The 12,256-nt window shown below is 43.5% G+C and overlaps 1 protein-coding gene across 4 annotated transcripts in view; it reads right to left on the bottom strand.

Moving 5' to 3' along the window:
• Dse (dermatan sulfate epimerase) overlaps nt 1–11,829 on the bottom strand; it is a 56,725-nt gene extending 44,896 nt beyond the window's left edge. The window contains exons 1-3 of one of the 4 annotated variants that reach the window (XM_052164557.1): nt 11,652–11,829; nt 10,648–10,833; nt 8,229–8,283 (exon numbers count right to left, since the gene is read on the bottom strand). The gene's annotated coding sequence lies outside the window, so the exon portion shown is untranslated. Of the gene's footprint in view, nt 1–8,224; nt 8,284–10,647; nt 10,834–11,651 lie in introns of all 4 variants that reach the window. The other 3 variants (XM_052164556.1, XM_052164555.1, XM_052164554.1) reach the window with 3 other exon arrangements.
• Between the last annotated feature and the right edge of the window lie 427 nt (nt 11,830–12,256).

Here is a 12,256-nt window from a genome sequence, read left to right on the forward strand (position 1 = left end):
AATGGATAAATTCAATTGTTGTGTCAAGATATAAGCCTTTAAATACTCAGAGGTAGCTATTTATATAACTGCAGCTGTTTAAATAGAGCTCTAGAGAAAGCAGCAGTAAAAATCTTTGACCGTCAAAACAAACCATTTGTGTGTAAAACGTACCATAATGCTGGAATCTCCAGGGCAACTCAGGGTGATCACCAGAGTTCCTAGAGCTACAGTCATACACACAATGTGTTCCCAATCGTCCCACTTTGTCCACCCCAGGCTGCCTGTGGCTGCTTTACCCTCAACGCTTTCCACACCATCAATGACAACCCTGGTGTGCCTACGATCAAGTTCACTTCTGTAATGTGCCTTGTCTCCCAACATCCTACACGGGGTTTTCATGAGTCTCCGTGGGTCTTCTTAAAAACCGCTAAGACACCTGGCCCATTACAGTAGGTTTACTACAGAACACTGCCTTTCAATGCACTCTCTGCTGACTGAGTTTGGCATAATTGTTCTTATTTACATTATTCTAGTTTGAAATGTAAAGTCCATCCCTTTAACCTTATTTCTGGTGATAATCACCACGATTTAATGGTTTGGTATAGAGGCATTATTAGTGTTACTATTTTTAAAGTTTAATTTCAAGAAAGGCTAGCTTTTCCATCTCGAGAATTCATCCTCTACACCATTTCTATTACTTTGTCCTTAGTTTGTGCTAAGAAAGTTACAGTGATATTTATAGCCATGTTTCTATCAGGAAACAAGTTCTGAGGTCACAAAGGCATGGAGAAGAAAGGGGTGGATGAAAGACCTGGATGTCCAGGACTAAAAAAGGGCTCCCATAGACATTCCAGCTCAGTTACCTGTCTATAAGGCAGTGATGGACAGGTCCACGACACAGGGCTGAGATGTGAGGTAATGAACAAGGTTCCCAGTGGGGACTTTGCAATAGAAACCTAAGACCTTCGCCTCATCAGCCTCAAATAGAAAGATGTCACCAAGCACGTTACACTAAAAAGAAAGGTACAAGATCATTTCAGGAAACAGGTAGCATACCTAAACCCCAAGAACCTCTGTGGCATGGCTGTCTGTGGCTATGTAGAGAATGGTACAAGTCCAGGCAAGCAGGAGACAGACTGGCACTCTGCAAAGGAAGGAAGGAAGGAAGGACTCACCAAGGAAGTGGGTTCTGAAGTGAGCCTTAAAAAGTATTAGTAAGAACGCACACAGATTTAACTGTCTCTAGTAAACATTTATGACTAATTATGTACATATTGCCATATTGTAACGTCCGTAATTATCTCTTCTCACATTGTCCTCTGTGGATCCCAACAGAAGGTGAGGAAAATCTCATCTACTGGATAGGCTGGTAGGAGTCGGGGGTTTAGTCATCTCTCTCTCCTACAGTGTTAAGCACAGGCCTTTCAAAAGTATGTGTGGCAGGGCTAAAAAAAAAAAAAAAAAAAATGGCTCAAAGGTCTCGCTGCCAGAGTTTGAGGACCTGAGTCTGTGTCACATAAACGGTCAGGCATGTAGCATGCATCTACTGGAGACAGGAGAATCCCAAGCATGTGCAGTAGCAAAAAGCAAAAAGGAAACATGGTTTCAAACAAGGTCTAAGGGAAGGACCCACATGTGAAGCTGTACTGCAGCCTCTATACAACACTATGGAGCACACAAGTATGCGTACACACACACACACACACACACGGGAAACAATGAAAGGCATTATGAAGGGAAGGGCAACGAGGACATGGCATAAGAGGAGATAATAGGTAGTAACTCGGCCATTCCATTTCTGCTCCCTCCTGTCCCTGTCCCTTTGCTCCTTGGCCTATGCACTTGCAAAGCTGACCCACCCACTCCCATTATTGCACAAAGCTCTGCTCTTGCAGGCCCACTTCCTCATCCCTTCCCAGCTGCCATCTGTCTTGCCTGTCATCTTCTCAAGTCCCTTCCTTCCTGTAGTCCTGCTGTTGTTCAGTTCAGAGTTCAGCCCATCTCATTAAGCTTCAGAGTCATTATCTGCCAAGCATATTTTAAATTCCTCAAGGCCAAAGTCCACATCATATCTGTTTTGCATGCTTCCTCTGTGCCTGCCACCCAGACATCTTTTCAAACACAAAAGTGCCTGGTAAACACTTGCCAGACACTAAAAACCTTCCCATGTTCCTATCATGCAGGTCTCCTGTTCCTTCATGTAATTCTCCAAGTTCAAAAGTGCACCGGACAAAGTCAGACATCAAAGTGTTTTTTTCCCAAATAACACAGATTCACTGCTTCTAAAACTTGCAGTCACTGAACCAACGCTGAGCCGCGTCACCAATTAGGGGGAAAGAACTGAAGGCACACAAAGAAGGATCTATGTTATAACCTCCCTCCAGCGCTACTGGCCCAGCTGCACTCCAGGCACAGGCCTTATCATTCCAGGGCAACTCAGTAACTTAAATACTCACTGCCACACACACTTTCCCCAACAAAGAGATACTGGAAGAGGCCCAATAACGTCAAACTTCAACTATGAAACCTCCCATGCTGAAGTGAAATTTTACTTTTATATCGCTATATAAAGCCTATAGAATAATTCTATGCAGATCACATTAAATCCACGGGCTTCCATGATGAAAAAGCCTTCGGATTTAAATATAGCACGTGGATCAGATTGTGGCCCCCAATAATAATAATTTCCCTAGGTGGGAGAGGTGGGTCTTGAAATTCCAAACGGGAGTATAAGAAAGAATAACTGGGCGAATGAATAAAATCAACCGGTCATTCCTTCATGATTCTGGAGTTTCCTGGGAACAAGCTGTAAGTGCTGGAAGACATAAGGTAAACAGAGAAAGATAAAAAGAAACAAAAGAAGAGAGACCAAAAGAAGGCACTGTGAACTAAGATACCTGGAGGTCGCCTTCGGTGACTCCAAGAACCAGTTTTCCTTGAAAAGGGAAACTGCGGCAAGCACAGGCCCTAACACTAAGTGGAAGTTCTGAAGGCAACTGTCCGAGACACTGACCTTCTTTAGCCCATGGTATCCCCCAAACTGGCTCATCTCAGCTGACTGCATATTTTCTACTTCTTGTAGAAAAAAATTATACAAAAAACAGTACTTTCCATATAATTACATCTTAACTAAGTTAACACCTGGAAGTCATGGAATCAGTATTTTTGAAATTCTTTTCAAGCAACGTGAAACAAAGTTCACAAGGTTACTTAACACTAGTATTATTGGGTTTTTGTTTGTTTTTATCGATTAGGATCCCTATAAGAACCTTTCTATGGGGGTCTGCACAGATGGCTTAGAGATTAAGAGCACTGGCTGCTTTTCCAGAGGCCTTGGCATCAATTCCCAGAACCACATGGCAGCTCACCACCATCTATAACTCCAGTTCTGGGGGATATAGCACCCTCTTCTGGCTATAAAAGGGCCTTCCTATGTGACATTTCCAGAGGTTCTTTCTGGCATTGGCAACCACCCTATTTTAACAAGAATGGTAAAAGCTTGTCTATAAGGCTACTGAGATCCCTTCCCTCACTGCTGCCAATCTAATTCTACCACAGAAATGGTGCAGACAAACCTGGCATGGTGGCATGGGCCTATAACCCTAGCACTTGAGATCTTCGGTAAAGGGTCAGAAATTCAAAGCCATTCTCTTCTACACAGCAAGTTCCAAGCCATCTTGAGCTACATGAGATCTTAGTCTATTAAAACACAACAACCATCAAAGACAAAAGAAAACAAAAACCCCCACATAGAAATGGAGTAGAGAAAAGTATAAGGCATACATGAAAATTCAATGCAACAGTGGAGCTTGGTGCTAAGACTTTTAAAAACAACTGGGGATGGGGTGGGGGAAGAATACAAGAAATGTGGTAAGAGAGCTGGGTATAATATGGTCACAATGGGGAAGTTCGACAATGTGATCATGGCAGTAACTATGTGCCTACCAAGTCAGTGTTTATTAATAAAATGTTACTTTAAGTCTTTTAAATATGAAGAAAAGCCAGGCAGTGGTGGCACATGCCTGTAATCCCCGCACTCTGGGAGGCAGAGGCAGGCGGATTTCTGAGTTCGAGGCCAGCCTAGTCTACAGAATGAGTTCCAGGACAGCCAGGGCTATACAACGAAACCCTGTCTCGAGAAAACCAAATCATATATATATATATATATATATATATATATATATGAAGAAAAATGGCCTCCTTGAAGAAGCAAATAAAGCATACAGTGTCTGCCTAAATGAAGGTTCTAGAAACTTTATATAATCAGGATAACTTTAACCAGCCAATTACTACCAGTAAAAATGCTAAGGAACATCTATAGCAGCAACTTTCATTTAAAATAATAAAACTCACTATTGTTTCATATTCATCTAAGTCAGTCATTATTTTCTTCAATTTTCATGTTTTCAGATGAACAGAAGTCACACCCTGGATGACCACACCTCATTTTTTTTTCAGGATGTAAACCTTCCCAAAGAACTCAAAACTCTACAGAAATCATACTAAGGGGAAAAAGCATCAGTAGAGCTGTGGTCAGCAGAAACTACTTTAGATAGCCTCATGTCTGTTTCCCCTTCTCTTTCCTAGGGGAAGATGAAAAAAATAGCTGTCCAGTTTTCCTCCCCGCCTGGTTCAGCCCATCCCTTGGGACAAGTAGAACCACAGCAAATAGTTCCAAAAGCCAGCTGGCCCCTGCCTGATTGTCCCTGGTGCTGGAGAGAGGAGCCCGACGTACAATTCCTGGAATGATGTCACTAAACGGCTAAAAGAAAGGGTCTTTCCAAGAATTTTTGGAATTATAGAAATCTACTGCTGGACAGATTATTCAAACAATAAAAACAGCAGGGCTTCATAGTCAGCACTGTCAGGAGGGCCAGCACCTACATGGCGCCTGGTTTCTCTCAGGTTCTATGCATTGGACTGAACCTTGGCACAGAACATTTTTGAGCTACATCAGTGACTTATGTTCTTGGGCTTCGTTCTTTTGTGACTGGCAACCTCTGGATATAAGTAGCTTTAGAAATGCAGTATTATCCCTTTCCATACTCTACTCTAGAAGAGAAGTATGTAAACAGCTTCTATGTAGTTATTCCACAAAGGACCAATCTATATTGTATTAAAAACACAATCTGAAAATTGCTGTGTTTTCCACAAGATTTATACAAGCAGCACTAACACGGGAGTTGTCGGCACACACCCTCTTCTTATAGCAGCAACAGGGCATCACCGGCTGCTTCGTCAGGGAAATATCACAGCCAAGCAAGCAGTGAGCACACATCCGTCACAAATTATTTTTAGGGTTTTTAAAATGCTGGTTCCATTTTCCTACAGCGTCTCTTCCATACGTGCTGTATGTCTACTGCATGCCTATTACTTAGCAGCTTTTGCTCCTATTGTTCTTGCCCATGAAGGAAAACGTAAGCACCTGATTTGATCAACAAATACAACTTTACAACCCTATGGCATGAAAATATATCAAGCAGATAGACTCAAATGATAGCTGTTTAAATTAACCAGGGTGTATTCAATTTTTTTGAGTTTGTTTGGTTTTCAAGATGGTTTCTCTATGCACACTTGGCTGTCTTGGAAGACAGCTCTGTAGACCAGGCTGGCCTTATTGGAGATCAATCTGCCTCTGCCTCCCATGGGCTGGGGTTAAAGGCATGTGCCACCACTGCCTGGCTCAACTTTTTTTTTAAAAGTCTTTTATCTTTTATATTTATCTTTTATATTGATTTTTGAGAGTGGTTGTGCTATGTAGTCCTGGCTGACTTTGTACTTTCTATACACCACAGCCTGGATCTCAAAACAATCCTCCTGCATCAGCATCTGCACCACGCTACAAGTTTTCAATTTTTTCTAAAGAATGTGACTGCTAGTTAAGTAAAATACTGAGTATTTTAATATATTTAGTATATTCCACAATGACAGACACTATTAATTCTACAAATAAGCTGCAAAAGGTTTTGTTTTGGCATGCAGACAGAGACATTCGGTGACAAACTCTGATCCCGTCTGGGACAAAATAGATGCAAATCGCCCACAACTGATATGCATATGTGTAATTAAAGCTAAGGAGGGGCGGGGTGAGAGCTTAGTCAAAATAATGTCCACACAAACGTTAGGATCTGAGTTCATGTAACATGTATTTTGGTCACATTTTTATAGCAAGATTTTTCACTCACCTAATAATAACTTGACTATCAAATATTCTCAATTATAAAATACCAAAGCAAATCACGCTTTTCTTATCAGAATGTATAAATATTACTGACCATGGAAATTCTGCTCTTTTAAAAACAGTCTAACATTTCTACTAAGATCATGTCTCTAGATGATTCCAAGTAAACTAAAACACACAAAAGGAAAGCCCAGGATCATCTTAACACACATTAAAATTCAGTGTTATTCTTGAGTTAAGAACTTTACAAATGACTCCATTTAAAAAATAAACAGATGGCCTCACCATCTTCTCTTCTCTTTCCAAACTAAAACCATCCTCTTTCTTCTCTGACCCTAAGAATCAGTCTCCTCTGGCAGGTTTACACTTCTGTGGGCATCTGGAAAAGAATCCAGGAGTCCAGCCCTCAACTGGTTGCAGCTTGTAGGTATAAGGCAGTTTAGCAACACTATTGATAATGCATCAAGGCCGGTTAAAGCCCAAAGCTAGTTCACAAGAACTGAGTGAGCAGCCTGGGGCTCTGCAGGCATCAGAAAAGGTGCTGCAGTGACACCCTTACCAAGCAGAGATGGAGTAGGGGGGATGGGGGGAGAGGAGGGGTTGAGAACAAAAGGGAATCTGTAAATAGTTTGCAGAATCCCAAGAAGCAAGAGCTATCTGACAGTTCATGGGCAGCAACTACAAAATATAATAAAGAAGATCTACAGGAAAATGAAATGTGAGCCTTCAGTAATTTGAATGTGGAGTTACAGAGGACAGAGTAGCAGTATGTGTGCAATTTATGTTTGTCTCATTCAATTTAAGGTATATCACAGACCGCCTAAAAACGGATTGTGTCCCTTACCCTCAGCATCCCCACTCTACTAAAATGAAGACAAGACATGAACCTATCTCACTGTCCATCTCCACTAGGCTAAAGTGTGAGATAGGATGCTTTGAACAAAATGAAAGAGTACTATGTTGGCATGTTAACTAAGGTCCATTGTCCATTATCTACCATTGTCCATTGTCCAGATAGCCTTCTAGGCTTGATGCAAAATGGCAGACTATCTTTACCAGCAGGTTTGGGTTTGGGGAACTTAAAAGCCCTACACTCACTCCTCTACCTGAAGAATGTCATGTTAGCTTTAGTTAGATTATAGGTTCAATTAGCTTCCTTTCTCTGGACAAGAACCCATTCAAGTAGCATCTAAGATCTGAAATGCTTTCCCACGCTACTGAGGCATCGTGGTACCTTAAGCCTTTAGCCAAGGACCTTTGCCCATCCCAGATACCCCCAGCTCCCCCATCCCCCCATCCCCAAAACTATATAAGCCTTGAATCACACCAAGTAAGGTTGATCTGTCTGCCTGACTAAATGCTTATGAATTTGTAGATGAGCTTTTAGTAAAAGTAATGACCCACTTGTATCAAATTGCCCAATACTTTCTGGTTTGCTTCTATTTCTGAAATATTTCCCCATCAGCTAATCAAATCTCTCTTCTACACAATACTGAGCTTTGAAACACCAACAAACATTAAGAAACAGCCTTTGGCTACATTTATTTATCATATACATAGAAATATCTCCTTCCAAAACCAAATCTGATGTTTAGAAGACAGTTTCCAATTAGAACAGGTCATCCACTTCTATTTCTCGCCACTAGCAAGCAGCTGTGTGAGCATCTCAGGCATCTGGGATTCTGCCCTCTACTTTCTGCTCTGACACGCGTTCATCACATGGATTTTATGGGAAGATATTTCCCCTGTGAGTACACTGGGTTTAGACACCAGCTTCATTCCCATGTCCGCTCCTGACTGCAGGTATACGGATTCGGGTTGTCCAGTTCAAACATCTGCTAGTAATTTAGTGACCTCCAGAGAGTTTTAGTCTACAAATCACGATAGGAAGAGATAATGTACTTCCAATATGAGAAAAGCCCAAGGTACTAAATATAGCAACAGGAAAGATCCTGTCCTGTGTCAGATACTCTTTCAATAGGGTTTGTTGGTCACAGAAACTCCTCAGGTGCCTTTCCCTCTTTTAGGATGGCACTCTCTGGAAAGGAATGAAGCACTCACTGACACAGTCCCCACCATCTCAGGCTCCGGCTCTCCCCACAGGCTTGCCACAACACAGCCTAGGACAATAGAAGGGAAAAGCATGTTAAAATATTTACTGTATGTAGGACTGAGACAACCTAATGGCTGAAAAAAAATATTTAAACTAGGCTGTAATCAGTCTTTGTTTAATTAATCTTTGTTTTCAGAACAGTCAAAGAAATTAGCCAGATTCCCAGCAAACACACTTATTCAAATTATCCACCTCTTTTTTCACTCCATGTGTTAGAATCATAATGTTGATAATTATGTTTCTCTAATGCAACATTGAGGAACCAAGGCAAGAAGAAATAAAGAGCAAAATATTCTATCACAAATAATATAAAGAAATGGGGTAAAAAATCTTTTTTTTAATCCCAGAATGCATTTATCCAAAAACTGTCTCAGAGACTGAAATAATTTTCTAGGGTACTAGAAAATTACTGTACTGTTGTGATGGTCCTAGGTCCCTCCAGGACAGCGCTGCACCTCCTGCCCCCAGACACACCACTTAAGTCACTGAAATGCACCGCACCAGCTAAATAAATTGTGAACTACTGCTAAGTACTAAAGCAGACACAAGGGTTGCTCACAAAAAAAAAAAAAAAAAAAAAAAAAAAAAAGACTGATTTAACTGGGCAAATCCATCGACTTCTTATCAAAGCTTTTTCTGGGCTAAAAACCCCACCATGCAAAGATTGTATCCTGCTGCCAATTTCTCTCCTTGTCAAGGAACTTTTAAAAAAAAGTCTCTTTTAATGGATGATTTCACTGTCTCTTTTTAATCTGGATATAAAAATGTACTCTGTAGCCAGTGTTTTTGTCTAACTATTGAAACTGAAACTGATATCATATTCTAATAATGACTAAAGGGCTCCTCCGGCACTCAAGTCCCCCATGTTGCCCAGTCATGCATTTCTCTTTCTACAGCCAAACACACTCCAAGACGCCCGGGGCTGTTTCTCACGGACCCCCTCCCGGTCCTACTAACCCACACTCCGGCTCTTGGTTAAATGGACAAGGAGGATCACTAAGGTAAAGCACATACTAAACCCAACCTTTTCTCCCTTTTCAGTAGAATAGAATTTACTACATTAACAAAAGGGACCACATCTGTCCAGGGACCTTAAGGAAAATAGAAATGCGTGAACAAACCCCAGGGTGCGTCTGTTTTATTTTTCCCCTACATGTTACATTTTGCAGTTCTCTCTAGTAGCGTAGACCAAAATCTTCTACAAAATGTTCATTTCATAAGGGGCTCGGTGGTCAAGAACTGGAACTGGTATTGTATAGGGTCAGGGTTCAGTTCCCAGCGCCCACTTCAGGAAGCTCACAACAGACTGTAGCTACCATACTAGCAGATCTGATGTCCTCTCCTGACCTCTGCAGGCACCTGTCTGTAGTCCAGTGCACATACTCCCAGGCAGACACATAATTTTAAGATGATATTAAGGAATCTTTTTTTTTTAAACTTCACTATCATTTATTAAGAAAATGCAAAAACTGAAAAGAGAATTATTAAAAGTGAAAATTCTGTAACATGAAAGAACATGAAAATATTTCTAGAAGATTCTACCTTTCTTAAGATACAGTTGATTAAGCAGCAAAGGTTTTTCAAGACTCTACTAGAAAATCTCTAGAAACCAACGTGTCAGTTCCTGACCTAAAGAATTCCAGGTGAAAGAGGCCGGCCCCTTACTTTGGAAGGAAGGGATTAGGTTTCAATATGAACGCCAGCTGGCCTAAACAGAGGCTGTTGCCTCAAAGGAGAGATGAGAAAGTTCTCAGTTCACAAAGTTAGCTCAGATCCAGCCCAGACAGATTCTGAGCCCATGTGGCATCGCTTACAGCACTCCCCAGCCGGAGTCAAGCCCGCCTCCCGCCTCCCGGGCCCCCGACCGGCCCAAGCGGCCTCGGGTTGAGGTTACCCAATCACCCTGGGGTGTTGGAGTGCAGGGGCTCTGGAATCCTGCAGCTGGGGGGTGACTCAGAAGCAGCTTTCCGGGCTTTTGCGGTCCGGAGCTCGCACAAGCAGACCCAGCAAGGGAGCACATGACCACCACTATCCCTAGATAATTGATGTAGCTTAGGCAGGGAATGCAAGGGTGTACTATCTCCAAACCTGTAGGGGCTCGTAAAACCGGGTAGCACGTCCAGTCCTCGCCATTCGCTCCAGATCTCCGAGCTGCTGTCTTGCGGGACTCTGGGCTGGGCACCCAGGTAGGAGATCACGGAACCAGCAGAGCTGGCCCAGGATGCTTAGTCCATTTGGAAATCGACGCGCAGCAGGGGACGTGGCTCTAGCTGGCCGGTATGGACCGGTCCAGAGAAGACCCATCGAGCTACGGGAGGGAAGCTTCCCGGAGCGTGGCCCAGAGTAGCGCCTAACCCAGCCCATCACTCACCGCTCTGTCCTCACGGGCGTCCTCTCTCTGTGTCCCCGTGGGGCGCCCGGAGCTCCGGACCCCTGGAATCCGGCCCTCAGCTTGCGCGCCCAGCCATCCGAGCTCAGGGCGCCGCGCCCGGGATGCGCCGCTGCAGCCTCTGGCGGCCGGGCGGACTGGGCGGAGACCGTCGGCGGAGGGAGGGCTCTGCCCGGGGCGGAGGAAGCCGCAACGTCAGCAGAGCCCGGGAGGCGAGGATGGGAAGGGGGAGAGCGGGACCCCCGCCCAGCCCGATCCGGACCTCCGCACAGGCTCTCTCTCCACCGCAGCCCCAGATCGTGGCTAGGCGCGAAGCTCCGCCTTCCCGTCGCTGCCGCCCAGACCCCCACCAGGACTCCACGCACCCTGCCCTTCCCCGCCGCTTTAGTTCCTACAGCTCTGATTTCTCCTGACCCATGAGCTTCAGTTTCCACTCTGGAATCTCACCCAAAGGAAAGATAACTTCTGGAGGCCCGGGGAGGAGGGGCCGATTCGTTTTTTAAAGCGCTGGAAGAGGAAAGCTGAGAATTTAAAGAATCCCACTACCGAGGCTAGTGCCCAATCCCCTCTCCAGGCTCCAAAATAGTTACACTCTCCTCGCCTCCCTCCCTCCCTTCCCCCCCCCCTTTCCTGAATCAGTTTAAAGAGAAAGGGGGAAAATCCACCTAATCCGAAGCAGTTGTTGCCTAGCGTGGAGCAGCAAAATACAGGGGAATCCGACCTCAACGAGCCCTGTAAACTGAACTGATTGGGGGTAGATCTTTACAAGGGAAACTTTATCTTATCTCGTGTGTGTGTGTGTGTGTGTGTGTGTGTGTGTGTGTGTGTGTGTGTGTGTGATGCACCCAACTTGTGTTTATTCTTTCAATGAAAAGTAGCCATCCAGTACAAACTCTATCTAACCGGTCCGGGGTTGGATCTTCTTCCTCCGAGTTAAAGATAATTAACCTAGATTCTATGAAAAGGCAGCTTTTCGAATCACTTACCTGTTCATCAGAATGGACAGTTTTACTCAACCCTGGGCTCTCCCCAAGTTAGCTATCAAGTGTTCTGAGTCTTGAAACACTATGGAGACCCAAGGACACTTCCAGGCGACCATGCTGCTAGGAAAGGTTACAGATTTTGTAAGCAAGAGAGGATCCTCACCACAGATTTAAAAAGAAAAGAAAAGCTACCCTTAGGCGTTTTAAAAGCTAACTCAGATAAACCACTAATTTGCATAAACTTCCTGATGTTTAGACAGGCCAGCGGTGAGAAAGTTCTAGCAAGAGTAGTACGGTTAGGCAATATTCAAATCCTTAACTTGGCAGTTTACTGGGGGCCTTAGGAAGCTAAGCTGCCTTCAGGGACTGTGTCTCATCTATAGACTAAAATTACAATAATACTCCATGCAACCAAAGATACAATACAAATGGCTAATAGTTATTGAAAGTTTGTTGTATGCCAGGCACAGTGTTGAGGTATTTATTTTAGGAGAATGAATTGTGTCAGTGCCTAGCTGTAGTATATAATCCTGAGTTAATTTCCATTTGTCTTCTCAAATCAGGAAGTGACTTTAGAGAAACAAGACGTTTAGCTTACTGAACTTCCC

The sequence above is a fragment of the Apodemus sylvaticus genome, chromosome 19, assembly GCF_947179515.1.
Source record: "Apodemus sylvaticus chromosome 19, mApoSyl1.1, whole genome shotgun sequence".
Lineage (NCBI taxonomy): Eukaryota > Metazoa > Chordata > Mammalia > Rodentia > Muridae > Apodemus > Apodemus sylvaticus.